At 38.0% G+C, this 16493-nt stretch overlaps 1 pseudogene; it reads left to right on the top strand.

Moving 5' to 3' along the window:
- The first annotated feature begins 1066 nt into the window (after positions 1 to 1066).
- Positions 1067 to 4188, top strand: LOC118977448 (60S ribosomal protein L6-like; annotated as a pseudogene).
- The last annotated feature ends 12305 nt before the right edge of the window (positions 4189 to 16493 follow it).

Below are 16493 nucleotides of genomic sequence, written 5' to 3'. Positions count from 1 at the left end.
ATTCTGGAACAAATCGGTAGGGAAGAAGTCTTCTACCATCTGTCAGAGTTGTGGAAAGCACCTCCATCAATGAAAGGGACTCTAAAGTTAGTCTTAACCCCAGACAAGCCTTATGAAGAATTCAAACTGCAAAAATTGGAGCATAGGCTTACCTCCATTATAGTCTCATTCCAAGCAGAAATGATCTCAAGCTTATTCAGAGCATATCAGCCTGCCAAGAGATTATGAACACAATGCATACATGTAAGTTTGCACTATCATTCTTTTAATTCTTTGAGCCTGTGAAAAGATGTCCAATGAGCAACTTATTCTTAGGAAGCTGAAATTAAAAACCAAACAACTTAGCAGCATACAGGCCATAAAGAGGTGCCATGAATTAGGTTAAGGGCCAAGCTCACATTCCTTGTGAAAGACCACTGAAGTTTAAGTAAAAGACTCCAATCCATACAGTGGCGAATGATGTGGAAATACAGAGCAAAGAAAATACTTAGCATAAGCCCTGGAGACTGACCAGTCTTTAGATACGTTTCCAGACCAGCCCCAGGCATTTACTCTAATCATCAACCTCCTTTAAATAATATATCTTACAGCCCTCTTGGTTTTTTTCCAACTAAAATAATCTATTTAGAAAAAAAGTGAATAATTAGTGTATGAATAAATAAAGTGTGAGACTGAGAGATTAATTGCCTTGAGTTCAGAGTAGAGGTTGTATGTTGAAATTAATGGAAAATGGGTTAAATGCTATGTCAAGAGACTTGGAAAACCTGGCTTTGAGACTATTGATCATGAAAAAAATACATTCTCTACACTTAATCTGAAAAACATTTACTAAGTTTAGAGTAGGGGGCCAAGGGGTGTTGGATTTTTCTCCCACAAGATAATTTACTCAAGAGATAACAATGGCAAGAAACAGAAGCAAGGAATATCCTGCAAGTCACGCTTTCTGTTGGGAAAAATAATGTCTACTTTCTACTTTATCATATTTACACTAGATATTAAAATCACTTCTCAGGGCCCTCAATAAAAAGTTATATGTGGATGGTATCCCTTTCCATCACATTCATAGATGGGGAATCCCAACACCTCACCTTCTTTGAAACTACTCAGCAGGTAATTTTCCTGGAGTTTGGGCTGTGGACAAAGGTTTGTTTGGGGTTTTTTTTTGTTGTTGTTGTTGTTTTGTTTTTTTGTAGACCCTGATAATACTGATGATGAATCTTATTTTAAAGTATTTTTTACTGATTATGCTATTACAGTTTTCCCAATTTTCCCCCTTTATCACTCCTTTGTCCTGCCCCCACAACACTTGAGCATTCCCCTCCCGGCTTATTTTATGTCCATGGGTTGTACATATAAGTTCTTTGAGTCCTCTGTTTCCTATACCATTTTGTATCTCTCCCCGTCTATTTTATGCCTACCAATTATGCTTCTTCTTCCCTGTACCTTTTCCCCCTGTATTCCTTCCTTCCCCTTCCCCATTGAAATCCCTCTGTGTGATGTCCATTTCTCTGATTCTGTTACTATGCTGGTTGTTTGCTTAGTTTTTGTTTTCGTTGTTTTTCTTTTAGGTTCATTTGTTGATAGTTGTCAGTTTGTTGTCATTTTATTGTTCATATTTTTTATCTTCTTTTTCTTAGATAAGTCCGTTTAACATTTCATGTAATAATGGTTTGGTGATGATGAACTCCTTTAACTTGACCTTATCTGGGAAGCACTTTATCTGCCCTTCCATTCTAAATGAAAGCTTTGCTGGATAGAGTAATCTTGGATATAGGTCCTTGCCTTTCATGACTTCAAATACTTCTTTCCAGCCCCTTCGTGCCTGTAAGGTCTCTTTTGAGAAATCAGCTAACAGTCTGATGGGAACTCCTGTGTAGATAACTCTCTCCTTTTCTCTTGCTGCTTTTAAGATTCTCTCCTACTCTTTAATCTTGGGTAGCTTAATGATGATACATCTTAGTGTGTTCCTCTTTGGGTCCAACTTCTTTGGGACTTTCTGGGCTTTCTGAACTTCCTGGAAGTCTATTTGCTTCTCCAGATTGGGGCACTTTTCCTTCATTATTTGTTCAAATAAGTTTTCAATTTCTTGCTATTGTTCTCCTCTGGCACCCCTATAATTCAGGTAGTGGAACATTTCAGATTGTCCCAAAGGTTTGTAAGACTCTTCACTTTTTTTGAATTCTTGTTTCTTCATTCTGTTCTGGTTGGATGTTTATTTTTTCCTTTTGTTCCAAATTGTTGCTGTGAGACCTGGTTTCCTTCCTGTCATTGCTGGTTTTCTCAATATTTTGCTTTATTTCATTTTGGGTATCTTTTATTTGGTTTTTCATTTTTCTACCAAGCTCCATCAGATCTGTGAGCATTTTGATTACCAGGACTTTAAATTCTCCATCAGATAGGTTGGCAATCTCCTCACTTTGTTCTCTTCATGAGACTTTGCTCTGTTCTTTCATTTGGGCCATATTTCTTTGTCTTGGCACAGCTGGTTATAAGGGGACCGGCCTTTGGTATTCACCTGGGCAGGGCAACCCTCCTTGCTACTGGGCACAACGCTGCCTGTGGGGGAGGGGCCAGAGAAGGAACCGTATATCTCGCCTGCTGGTCCCTAGAGCACTTTTCAACTCTCCCGTGAGACTGGAGTTTCTCCCACCATGGCAATCCCCACTGTAGTCCACGGACAGCTCTGAGTCTCGGTTTTGCTGTCAGCCAGCCTGGCCCTCACAGTCTGCCACCTTACTGGTCTGGTTGTTCTAGTTGGTTTTTTCCTTAACTCCTTGATTGTTGGAGGTCCATGCAGTTTGATTTGTTGGTGCTTCATTGTTTATTGATTGTTATCCTCCTTTGTGGTTGTGCAAGGAAGAGAAGGGTTTCTACCTACCCCTCCATCTTGGTCAGAACTCCCTGATGATGAATCTTAATTTACTGGAATTTTGAAACAACAAACTGAAAACAGCAAATAAACAAGATGGCAATGTACATAGTATTACCTAAAATTAACACATTAGCATTTAATGCCGCCAAGTTATACACTTAAAATAGTTAAAATGATTCATTTTATGTTATATACTACAACTTAAAAAATTAACTCAAGTTACAAGTTTATAAAAACCCTTTTTCTTTTTTTTTTAAGGATTTTATTTATTTATCTTTAGAGGGGAAGGGAAGGAGAGAGGGAGAGAAACATCAATGTAAGGTTGCCTCTGGTGTGTCCCCTGCCGGAAACTGGCCTGCAACCCAGGCATGTGCCCTGACTGGGAATCAAACCTCGATCACCTGGTTCGCAGGCCCGCGCTCAATCCACTGAGCTATACCAGCCAGGGCTTAAAAACCCTTTTTCTTTCCCATCTTGCAAAATGGCTGGTGAAAAGGGATACTAAAGAGAAGAAACCTGAAGCCAAGGAGGCTAACGCTGATGGCAGATTAACAAGGGTAACTTCAAGGCCAAGATACCTAAAAAGGGGAGGGAAGCCCTGCTGCTGCTGAAACCCTGTCTGAGTCCGAGGAACTGGCAGATATTCCCCAGTGGCTACATCTTCCACAAAGGCCTTGTACAAGGGGAAGTATTCAGCAGCTAAATTCAAGGTTGAAAAGAAATGAAAGGACGGGTGAAACCAGTTGGTGGCTACAAGAATGGTGATATCCACGTGGTGAAAGTTTGCAAAGTGCCTAGGCATTAGCCTATTGAAGCTGTGCCTTGAAAGCTGCTGAGCCACAGCCAGAAATCTGTCAGGCAGCATGTGAGAAAATTGCAGCCAGCATCCCTCCCAAGATCACCCGATCATCCTACAGGGAGCCACAGAGGCAAGAGGGGGCTTTTCTTGAAGCAACTGAGCAGTGGTTTACTGCCTGTCACTAGACCTCTGTCTATCCATTGAGAATCTCTGTGTAAGGCACACCAGAAATCTGTCATTGCTATTGTCACCAAAATTGCTCAGTGGTGTGAAAATCCCCCAAACATCTCACTGATATTAGTTTCTAGAAGCTGCACAAGCTCAGGCACCAGAAGGGTGAGCTCTTCACAGAGAAAGAGAACTAGATTACAGAGCAGCGCAAGGTTGATAAGAAAGCCACGAACTAGCAAATTCTGCCCACAATCAAAGCAGTCCCTCAGCTCCGGGGCTACCTCAACCTGTGTTTGCTCTCCCAGATCAGATTCATCCTCACACACTGGTGTTCCAAATTTCTTAGGCAGAGCCTAATCAAATACCTGATCTATTTTGAAAACATAATAAAAATTAAAAAGGCTATGTTTAAAAAAAGAAAAACCTTTTAACTTGTTTCTGCCTCTGAAAATTATGAGTTTTAGAGCCAACTAACTGTGAAAAAGTAGTCAATTATTTAGACCCTGAATGGAGAAAGAAGATATTTCTTCTCTAGGTTTCCTAAAATAAATGGGTAGGATAAGGCCAGAGAAAGACAGGCCTTGACACTCTGTTATCTTAGAAATGCATTTAGAATAAAACAAGCTTAGTCCTCAGCTCATCTCTATTTTTGAGGTCTTTATTACCATTATGGGAAGAATTAAAACAAATGACCAATTAGATAGAAGAGGAGACAGGTGATAATTAAGAGCGGAAAAAATTAATTTTTAAACATTGAGAAGCCCTTAAGTATAGTGATTGCTTTGCTACAACGGCAGTGATATGAAGACTATTAATTTGTCTAAAAAAAAGGAAAGAAAAATTGTCGGCACATCATAGAATTAAGCAAAACCATCTCTTATATGTTAAAAGTGTTGTTAGGATGACTCTCAGACAAACAAAAATTTTGCTACCCCTATAAAAAATGGCATTTTTCAAGACACCAGATAGCATCAGGATCATATTTAATAAACTATTTTCTTTTTTCCCTTCTTTGAATTCCCAAAACTGAAGGAATTCAGGTAGCCTTTATATAGTACAAGCCAATATGTTAAGTTTCTCTACCCAAAAATATGTATGCAGAAGGGAATTAATTTTGCTTGATTCCCACTTACAGACTAGTTAATGGGCCTGTGATACCTCTCTGTACTGCTCTGAAATGCTATTCTCATGCTTTTTCCATTCATTGTTCTCTTCCAGAAAAAACCCTTTCCTCCTACTTCCTTGGTTTAATACTAATTCAATACTGAGCAAGTCAAATACTAAGCAAGAAATACAATAGATAATCAGTTAAAAATTGGAAGTGATAACAAACTAGCAACTGCCAGATACAGTACAGGGTCCAGCACAAATATCACCCCTTTTTATTGCATAAACATTCTTATTATAAACTCATAAGCATGTAATTCTGTAACATAACACTATCACAATCAAACACACCATAGAACACTTGAGGTGAAATGTTCAAATTGCCGTCCATCTCGTGTGAGACAGTCACATACCCTACCAACCGCACTCAATGGCGTTACTTCTGCCAGACTCTATGGTTGTAAAAGCAGCAGGTCTGTGTCTTCAGGGAAAAAATGACAGACAAAGGCTCCACTTCTAATAGAATGATATATTTCTACACGATTATTTATAACAAAATATTTTCTTCCCAATTTTGTAGAAAATTAGAGACAAATATATGAAAAAAATCATGAGCCTCTGCTCTTGTTTTGCATTTTAGTGGCATGCTGACCGGCGTCCAAAGACAGAGATAAAAAGCTTTGATTAATGTTCTAGGTAATGAAGATTTTCCCTGTTTTTTCTTCGACTTAGTTTCTCTTCAGAGAAATAAATGAAAGCATCGTGGCTACATGCGTCAGTTCTGAGCAAGGTTACTCATTAGCAGAAATTTCCCACTGGGGCTTCCCATCTCTCCTTTCATCACCCCTCCCTTTTTGGTAGGTATATATTGATACAGCCTCTTGGGAATTTCTTTAAAATTTAAAATACACATGCTCCTTGATCCTGACAGTTTTATAAATATTTCTGTTGGACTGATTTTGAAAGAGAGAAAAGCAGCCCCTGACATGCTGGAACTGGCCTTACACTTGCAGCTAGGCCCTGGTGGTTTTAGTTACTTGCCTAAAGCCAGAAGCCAGACAGAACTGTTCTTCTGTTGGACATAATCTGACAGAACACCTGAATTAGACTAGGTCTCTGTGACTGTGATGAAGTGAGACCAAAGCAAAAACAAAACAAAACAAAACAAAACACAGCTTCCTAGAATCTTACCCATAACTGCCTAACCATAACCCAAATCTTTCAAAGTGCTTTCTGGACCCCACTTACTTTGATTTCCCATGGTTCCCCATGATGAGGACTCTCTTAATGCAGCAAGCAATGAGCACAACTTGCTTGCTGGTGGTCATTAGCAGGAGGACAGGAAGGGTTCCTAGAGAAAGAATGTTGTTTATAGATATTGATAGTACCCAAAATTGAAGACAACCCATTTACTCAGAAATATGGAAAATTTTCAAAAAGTTATTACATATCCATTTTATGAAATAGCCTTTGAAGAGTAAGTTAGATGTATGGTTTTTGGAAAGAAGAGGAAGGATCTTTAGGACTTGCTGTTATATTGGAGAAGAAGGCAAGCAAGTGAAATAAAATTACAAAGAATAGGATACTATTCTATGTTTAAAGAAAAACAAACTAACGTGTAGAAAGTATTGGAAGAAGAATGCACATTGAGCTCAATAGTAGCATAGGGAAAAGGTAAAAAGATATTTTTATAGTTCAACTTTTATACATATATATTGTTTTTTAACTATTTGTTCATTTAAATCTTTGTCTTATTTTTTTTATTGTTGTTCAATTATAGTTTTCCCAATTTTCCCTTGTTGCTACCCCTACCCTGCCCACCTGCTCACCTTCACTCTCATGTCCGCATGTCCTTTATACATGTTCCTTGACTAGACTCTTCAACTTCTTTCTCCCATTATCCCTCACCACTCCCCTCTGGTCACTGACAGTTTGTTCCTTACTTCTGTATCTCTGGTTCTATTTTGTTTGTTTATTTGTTTTGTTTTGTTCATTAGGTTCCATTAATAAATTAGATCATACAGTATTTGTCTTGTGCTACCTGCTTTACTTTGCTTAGCATAATACTCTCCAGTTTTGTCCATACTGTCACTAAGGGTAGAAGTTTCTTTTTTCTTTCTGTTGTATAGTATTCTATTGTGTAAATGTACTACAGTTGTTTGATCCACTCATTTTTGATGGGCACTTAGGCTGTTTCCAGCACATGGCTATTGTAAATAATGCTGCTATGGAAATTGGGGTGCATAGGTACTTTTGAATTGGTGTTTCAGGATTCTTAGGATATAACTCCATCAGTGAGATCATTGAATCAAAAGGCAGATCCATCTGTAGTTTTTTGAGGAAATTCCATACTGTTTTCCACAATGACCCTACCAGTCTGCATTTCCACCAACAATGCACTCAGGTTCCCTTTTCTCCACATCCTTGCCAGTATTTGTTGTTTGTTGATTTGTTAATGATGGCAATTCTAACTGGCATGAAGTAGTATCTCATTGTGGTTTTAATTTGCATCTCTCTAATGGCTAGTGATGTTAAACATCCTTTCACATAGGTCTCTGGGTTCTCTGTATGTCTTCCTTGGAGAAGTGTCTCTTCATGTCCTTTGTCAAATTTTTAATTGGATTGTTTGTCTTCCTGGAGTGAAGTTGTATGAGTTCTTCATGTACTTTGGAGATCAAACCCTTGTCTGAAGTATCATTGGCCAATACGTTTTCCCATATAGTTGGTTTCCTTTTCATTTTGCTGATGCTTTCTTTAGTTCTGCAGATGTTTTTTAATTTCATGTACTTATCATAAAAATATTTTGGGAGTCTTTTCTCTTCATGAATCTTTGGGCATAGTTTCATGGGCATAGTCTGAGAAGATTAGGTGTTAGCTCTTCATTAAATGTTTGGCAAAATTCTCCTGTGAAGCTGTCCAGTCCAGGGCTTTTGTGTGTCAGGAGTATTTTCATTAATGCTTCAATTTCACTAGTTGTTATCAGTCTATTCAGGCTTTCTGCTTCTTTTTTATTCTGTTTGGGAAAATTATATATTTCTAGAAATTTGTCCATTTCACCCAAGTTGTCAAATTTCTTGGCATACAGTTGTTCATAATATTTGTGACAATCCTTTGTATTTCTGTCATATTGGTTGTAATTTCTCCTTTTTGATTTCTGATTTTATTTATTTCAGTCCTCTCTCCTTTTTTCTTGATGAGTTCGGTTAAAGGCTTATCAACTTTGTTAATCTTTTCAAAGAACCAGCTCCTGAATAATGATCTTTTGAATTGTTCTTTTGGTTTCTAAATCATTTAGTCCTGCTCTGATCTTATTTCCTTCCTTCTGCTCACTCTGGGCTTTGTTTGTTGTCCTTCCTCTAGTTCTTGTAGATGTAGGGTAGGTTTTGTATCTGAAATTTTTCTCTTTTTTAGGTAGGCCTATATTGCTATAAACTTCTTTCTCAGGACTGCCTTTGCTGTGTCCCATTGGTTTTGTGCTGTTGTGTGTTCATTTTCATTTGTTTCCAGAGACTTTTTGATTTCATTGTTAACCAATTCATCATTTAATAGCATACTGTTCAGTCTCCATGAATTTGAAGGTTTTGAGTCTTTTCCTTGAGGTCAGTTTTTAGTTTTAAGCTGTTGTCGTCCAAGAAAATGCTTGATATGATTTCAATTTTCTCAAATTTGTTGAGGCTTGTTTTGTGTCCTACCATGTGGTCCATCTTTGAAAACGTTCCACACACATTTGAAAAGACTGTGTATTTTGCTTCTTTGTAATAAAAAGTTCTGAATATATCAATTAAGTCCATTTGATCTAGAGTTATTCAGTGCCACAATATCCTTGTTGATCCCTTGTTTGGAAGATCTGTCCATTGTTGACAGTGGGTGTTAAAATCCCTACTATAAATGTGTTGCTGTCTATATCTTTTTGAAGTCCTCCAAGATTTTCCTTATATATTTGGGTGCTCCTATGTCAGATACTTATATGCTTAAAATAGTTATATCTTTTTGATGGATTCTTCTCTTCAGTATTATGAAATGTCCTCTGTCTCTTTTTATGGCCTTTATTTTGAAATCTATTTTGTCTGATATAAGTATTGCTACCCTGGCTTTTTTTCCCACATCCATTTGCTTGGATATTTATTTCTATCCCTTCACTTTCATCTCTGTGTATCTTTTGTTCTGAGGTAGGTCTCTTGTAGACAGCATATATGGTGGTCATGTTTTCTTACCCTATGTCTTTTGATTGGAGCATTTAATCCATTTACATTTGCTATTATTGGTAGATATTTATTCATGGCCTTTTTTCTCTTTGTAACTGTGTTCCTCTCTCTCTCTATCTCTGTCTGTCTCTCCCTGTCTGTCTGTCTCTCTCTCTCTCCCTCTCTTCATTTTCTTAAAGCAGTCCCTTTAGCTTGCTTTGCAATTCTGGTGTAATGGAGCTGTATTCTTTTAGCCTTCTCTTGCCTGGGAAACTCCTTATTTGGCCTTCCATTTTAATTGAGAGCCTTGTTGGATAGAGTAGTCTTGGTTGCAGGTCTTTGCTTTTCATTACTTGGAATATTTCTTGCCAATCTCTTCTGGCTTGTAGTGTTTCTGTTGAGAAATACACTTCTAGCTTTATTGGAGGCCCCTTGAATGTTATTATTTGTTTCTCCCTTTAAGAGTCTCTCTTTGTTTTTGAATTTTGCATTTTAGTTATGATGTATCTTGAAGTGGGCCTCTTTGGGTTCATCTTGATTGGAACCCTCTTGTGCTTCCTTATCTTGTGAGACTTTTTCTCTCATTAAATTAGCAAAATTTTCTGTCATTACTTTTTCAAACAGGTTTTCTATCACTTGCTCTTCTTCTCTTTCTGGTATACCTAATATGGATAATATTATATTTCACATTGTCTTGCAGGTCCCTTAACCCCTCTTTATTCTTTTTGAGTCTTTTTTCAGTTTGTTGCTCTGTCTGGGAATTTTTTTCTACCTTGTCCTCCAGCTCACTGATTCAATCCTCTGCTTAATCTAACCTGATTTTAATTCCTTCTACTCTGTTTTTCATTTCAGATATTGTATTTTTCATTTCCTCCTGTCTCTCATTGATAGTTTCTGTGTCTTTTTTCATGCTGGTGTAGTTCTCAGAAACCTCCTTGTAGCTTCCCTGAAGTTCTTTGTAGCTCTCACTGAGCTTATTGAACATTCTTATAACCATTGTTTTGAACTCGATGTCTGATAGTTTGCTTGCCTCAATTTCATTTAGCAGTCTTTCTGGGGATTCCTCCTTTCCTTTCCATTGGGGATTGTTTCTTTGTTTCCCCCATTTTAGGTGACTCTTCTTGTTTGTTTCTGCATATTAAATTGATTTGCTTTGACTCCCTGTCCTCATGATATGACCTTCTGTGATAGGAGAACTTTGGGTTCAGTGGTGCAGTCTCTTTGATCTCCTGAGCTCTTTGCCCTTGGGCTACCCTTTATGCTGTTTATGTGGTTGCAGTTGGGTTTTGGTTGTTGTTGGGCCATTCTTTGGTGGGTGCTTCCCTCCAGCTGGCTGACTGAGTCACTCTTCCCACCACATCTTGTATGCTGTTGTGCAGGCACTGCCAGAAAAAAATGAATGTGAAGAAGCTATGCAGGAAAGAAGATAGTGCCTTGTTGCACCTGTCTCTATTCTCTCTGCTCTGCTGGGTTTAGTAGATCAAGGCCTGAGGCTCTGTGTACCTTGAAGTGTATGGCAGAGACTTTTCTTTTCTTTTCTGCAGAAATATACATAGCAGGATACTCCAGAGCTTGGATTTGCTGATCTGCTGAGCCTGTAATCCTGCAGATGGGCGTCGTTGGGCTTGCATGTCTGTGAAGGGATCTGGCTGGCTGTAGCAAATCTCAAGCATTCAGCTCCTGCATTCCAGTCCTGAGTCTGCTGCTGTTTCGCAGGAGGTTTGGGCCAAATTCTCCACTCTGGATAGACACTTGCTCACAAGTCATGCTGGGTCAGGTCCTACTGTTCCTCAGTGTACTCTACTCCTCTGAATTTTTGGTTAGAAAAGCCGCTTCCAGCACACAGGTATGTGAGCCCCTTGTCCCTGCCAAGTCTAGGTCACACCTCAGCTCCCCCTTTAAAAGAGTTTCTATGTGGTCTCCAAACTGTAGCACTAGTCCTTCGGGGCTGGGGGCAGGAGGGCTGTTCTCCATGCCTGTCCCAAAATTGCAGTTTCTCAGTCAGGGCTGTCTACCACCTCTTAGAGCCTCAGACAGTTTGTGATAAAGTTTCTCTCTGGATCCTTCCAGGATGGCATTGGGAAGAGGCCTGCAATTGTATTATAACACAGCATGGTGGCAGAGACCCTGCTCCCTCCAGACCTCTGCAGCCTCAGGCCGGCCCGTTCCTGTGGTGCTGTTTCTGGGGCTCGCCCTCAAGACCTTCTCTTTCTGCTCTGGTAGCTCACAGCTAATGAGTTTGTTCACCACCACCTGTGTAGCCAGAAGTGCTGGGCTGGGCAGGGAAGCTGACTCATAGAGAAATCCCTGGCCCCTGGCTCCTGGGCACCCTGTAGGCGATCCAGTTCCAGCCCACTGCCGTGCATTGCCTGCGATCTCATCTGCATATAAGCTTACTCACAGATGATCTCACTCACTCTACACTACATGTTTTGACTGCTAATTCTGTCCGTGTCTGGGGACAAGTGCTGTTTTTACCTTTCTATTTAATTTATTGGCACGACACTGGTTAACAAAATTATATAGATTTTTAGGTGCAGAATTCTACAACACATAATCTGTATATCACATTGTGTGTTCACCACCCGGTCAAGACTCTGTCCATCACCATTAATCCCCCATACCCTCCTCCACTACCTCCAACCTGTCCCCTATGGTCTGTGTCTATTTTGACAAGATTTTGTCATTTTGTAACTTTAAAAAAAGACTATACTTTTTTTAAATTGGCTTCTCAATGAACAAATGCCCATATAATAATATATACAATGAGGTCTTTCCAGAAGGTATCCAGCCATGTAACATGAAAAATAGACACATTTATTGAAGAAGATACAAGACACAAGATACGTTGTACACAGGACAGTGATGTCTCAGCCCCCTTCAAAGTAGGCACCTTGGGACCTTACACAGTTCTCCCAGTCACCATCAGCTGCCCCATCATATATTTCTGAATTTCATCGACAGTCTGAAATTCCTTCCCTTTCAAAGGTGATTTTAGTTTTGGGAAAAGCCAGAAATCACAGGATGCCAAATCTTGGTTATAGTGGGTCTGAGTCACCTGGGTGACTTGATATTTCACCAAAAATCTCTGCATGAGACATGATGCATGAGTAGGAGCATTGTTGTCATGAAGCTGCCGATCAGTAGTTGCCCATAGCTGCAGCCTTCTGAATCATCCAAATAGTTTCCTTGGAGGAATATTCAAATCTAAGGCAAAATTTGAGGTAGATTTGCTGCTCTACTTGCTCAGTCATTTTGAATGCTACAGCCACACAGTACACATGCTCACTCAAAGGCATCTACCTGCCCTGCCAACTAGTACAGTTGAGTCATCATTGTTCATTTGTGTGCACACCAGTCCACTCTCCTTGGCCTCCAGGTTACATCAGTGTCACATAAACCATTTTCATTATATCAACAATGGCTCGACTTTTTCCAGACAGACCTCATATAACATTTATGTGCATTATATATTTTGAGGGGGTGATATATACACATTTCTCTGTACCTGCTTTCACACACACACACACACACACACACACACATATGTATATAGTAGAAATGCTCTCAGTCAACTGGTATAGGTCTACGTCACTATTTTTAATAGCTATATGATACTCTATAATAAAGATGTTCAGAAATTATTCATCCATTTTATATATATTTTGGCCACTATATATATTTCCTTATATGTGTATACTTCACTACTTTTTATTCTTAGGTGAACAATGACAGGAATGAGATTTGAATGGCATGGACTATTCTTAATTTTAGTAGATATTCACAGTTTTTCTCAAAATAATTTGTATATCTACCAGCAGTGTTTCAGAATATCCTTTCCTCTAAATACCTCTTCTAAATTTTGCCATGCAGATACAAATAACCTAATTTTACATTATTTTACATTTCCTCACATTTCCTTTGAGTACATATTCAATTTATTAGCAAATTCATTTATTTGAATTTACTTTTCTGTGAATTGCCTTCATAGTCTTTGTTCATTTTTCCATTTTTAATCATTTTGTTAATAACTTATGAGTTACTTGTATATTATAGATAAAGCTGCAATTTGGAAATCTTTTTTTCCACATTTTCTCTTCTATTTACCTTGGCTTTGGTACCTTGCTATTTTTATTGTATTATTTTTAAAGTTTTTTTTATGAAAACACAGTTGGCATAAAATAGTACGTTAGTTTCAGTTGTACAACATAATGACTTGACATTTGTACACTTTAATGTGATGTGATCATCGCACTAAGTCTAGTGACCACCTGTCACCATGCCAAGTTATGACAATATTATTGACTATATTCCCTATGCTGTACAGTACCTCTCTGTAGCTTATTCCCTTCACCTTTTTCACCCGTCCACCCATCCCCTCCTTTCTGGCAACCATCATGAGTTTATTCTCTCTTTCTATGGCTCTGCTTTGTTTTTTATTTTTCACATATAGGTAAAATTGTACAGTATTTGTCTTTCTCTGTGTTATTTCACTTAGCAAAATAACCATTGATGTTGTCACCAATAGCAAGAGATTATTTACTGCTGAGTAATTTTTCATTGCATGTATGTACCAAATTTTCTTATCCATTCAGCTATCATTGTAAATAATGGTGCAGTGAATATAGGGTACATATATTTTTGAATTGGTGTTATATTTTTGAATTGGTGTTATTTCTTCTCCTAAATGCCAGGAATGCAATTACTGAGTATTTCCAAATTATATGATCCATACTATTTTCCACAGTGCTTATACCAATTTGCTATTCCACCAACACTCTACCATGGTTCTCTTTTCTCCACATCCTCACCAGCACTTGTTATTGGTTGACTTTTAGGGGATAGCCATTCTGACAGGTGTGAGGTGCTATCTCATTGCAGTATTGATTTGCATTTCCCTGATGATAAGTGATGATGAATATCTTTTCATATGTCCATTGGCCATCTTTTATCTTGCTATTTTTAAACATTTTTATGGTGAAGCATACATTGTTTAATAAATTCTCATCTTGATTAAAACTTTATCTCTAGTACCTCAAAATTGACTCTCTTAAATTTCCTTTTAAAATTTGTGTTGTTTTTATATTCAAGTTTTTACTTCATCTTTTTTTAATTTTTTAAATCTTCTTATTGTTGTTCAACTACAGGTGTCCCCATTTCCCCCCATTACTCTCCCCCACCCCAGCCACCCCCACCTCCCACATTCAATCCTCCTCCCTCTGTTGGCCTTGCCCATGGGTCCTTTACACATGTTCCTTGACCACCATTCCCCTTCTTTCCTCCATTATTCACCTCCTCACTCCCCTCTTGTTACTGTCAGTTTGTTCTTTATTTTGTTGTCTCTGGTTCCGTTTTGCTCACTTGTTTGTTTTGTTGATTAGGCTCCACTTGTAGGTGAGATCATATGGTATTTGTCTTTCACTGCCCGGCATAATTCATTTAGCATAACAGTCTCCAGTTCCATCCACACTATCATGAAGTGTAGGAGTTGTATTTTGTAATTCACAAAAGGTAAGGGATGATTCTATTTTTCTCCAAATACATAACCCACTGTTCCACTTACAAATGTACTTTCCTCCCCAAATTTCTAAACCATCTTTCGTATATTAAAATGCCATATGTATTGTGATCTCTATTCTGACACACTTTCCTGCTTTACTACGTTCCCCAGGCTCCCCCAAACAAGCTGAATTATAATTACAGTAATTTTCATTTTTAGCTTTTCATTATTTAGAGTGACATTTGCTTTAATTTTGGACAGATAATCTCTACCATATTTAAATATACTTCCCTGATTTTTCTGAATAAAAAATATCCTTTGAGGATTAATTAGGTAGGAACTACAAATTACAATTTCTTATGAACCAAAGGTCTTTTACAAGGAAGAAACAATCTCATGAACCTGAAACTGCTTTTATTTGTTCAAAAACTTTGCTATCAATAGCTTTTCTCATCCTGAAATGGAAAGCAGAAAATACAAGTCCATGAAATTGGAAACAAAGCATTACCTGACTAATCAGGCTAAAACAAAGGTCCCAAATAAGATGACATTTAACTATACTCTGTTCACAATCATAAGTTACACATTCTTTTACACTGTGTTTCCTGACATCATGATCAGCTACAGAATGTGGGAGACCAAGTGAAAATGGAAATGAGGGCCCCTTATTGAGAACCCAGAAAATACATGCAAGGAAGGGTACTAACATATTCTTTTCCTTTTTTTCACAGTCTATTCCTTGACCGGTCACGGTTTTTTTTCTAATTTGCTACTTATAGGTATGTGCTCTGGAACATGGCACTGTTCTTATACAACTACAGACCCTCACAGGCATCCAGGAACTGGGCTGTAATTTGGCCACAGGGACACCCACATGCTGCCAGGATCCCTAGCCAGCCAGTACCACCAATATATGTTAAAGAGACTGTTCTTCCCCCACTGAATTATTTTGGTATGATTGTTGAAATAATTGTCAGTAGTTTTACATGTTTATTTCTGGACTCTCAAATATATCCTATGAACCTATATGTATATTCTCATGTCAATACCACAAAAAATATTTTTACCTAGCTTTATAGGAAATTTTAAAATCAGAAAGTATGAGTCTTCCAACATTGTTCTTTTTTAAAAAAAAGATTTTATTTATTTATTTGTAGAGAAGGGGAGGGAGAAAGAAAGGGAAAGAAACGTCAACGTGTTGTTGCCTCTCATGCACCCCTTACTGGGGACCTGTCCTGGCCTGCAACCCAGGCATGTTCCCTGACTAGGAATTGAACTGGCGACCCTCTGGTTCACAGGCTGGCACTCACTCCATTGAGCCACACCAGCCAGGGCCCAACTTTGTTCTTTCCAAGACTGTTTGATGACTATTAGGGGTTCTTTGAAATGTCATATGAATTTTGAGGATTGCCTTTTAAATTTCTTTAAAAATGGCGATTAGAATTTTGATAGAAATTGATATGCATTTCTTTGGGTAGTAATGACATCATAACAATATTAAGTCTTCCAATTCATGAACATAAATGTCTTTCCACATATTTAGGTCTTAATTTCTTTCAGCAATGTTCTATAGTTTTCAGTGTATCAACCTTTCATCTCCTTGACTAATCTTTGCAAGATATTTTATTTCTTTGGCTGGTATTGTAAATGGAATTGTTACTCAACTTCTTTTTCTGCTTATTTATTGCTGGTGTATAGAAATGCAGCTGATTTTTGTGCATTGATCATGTACCCAGAAACCCTGCTGAATTTATTTATTGTTTCCAATAAACTGTTTTTGTGTGTATGGATTTTGATATTTTTATATATAGGATTATATAACTTGGAAATTTAGTTTTACTTTTTTCTTTCCAATTTGGA

The sequence above is a fragment of the Sturnira hondurensis genome, unplaced genomic scaffold (assembly GCF_014824575.4).
Source record: "Sturnira hondurensis isolate 20B ecotype Veracruz unplaced genomic scaffold, ASM1482457v3 Scaffold0021354, whole genome shotgun sequence".
NCBI lineage: Eukaryota > Metazoa > Chordata > Mammalia > Chiroptera > Phyllostomidae > Sturnira > Sturnira hondurensis.
The sequence above is the reverse complement of the archived record's forward strand: the minus strand, read 5'-3'. Positions and strand labels throughout refer to the sequence as shown.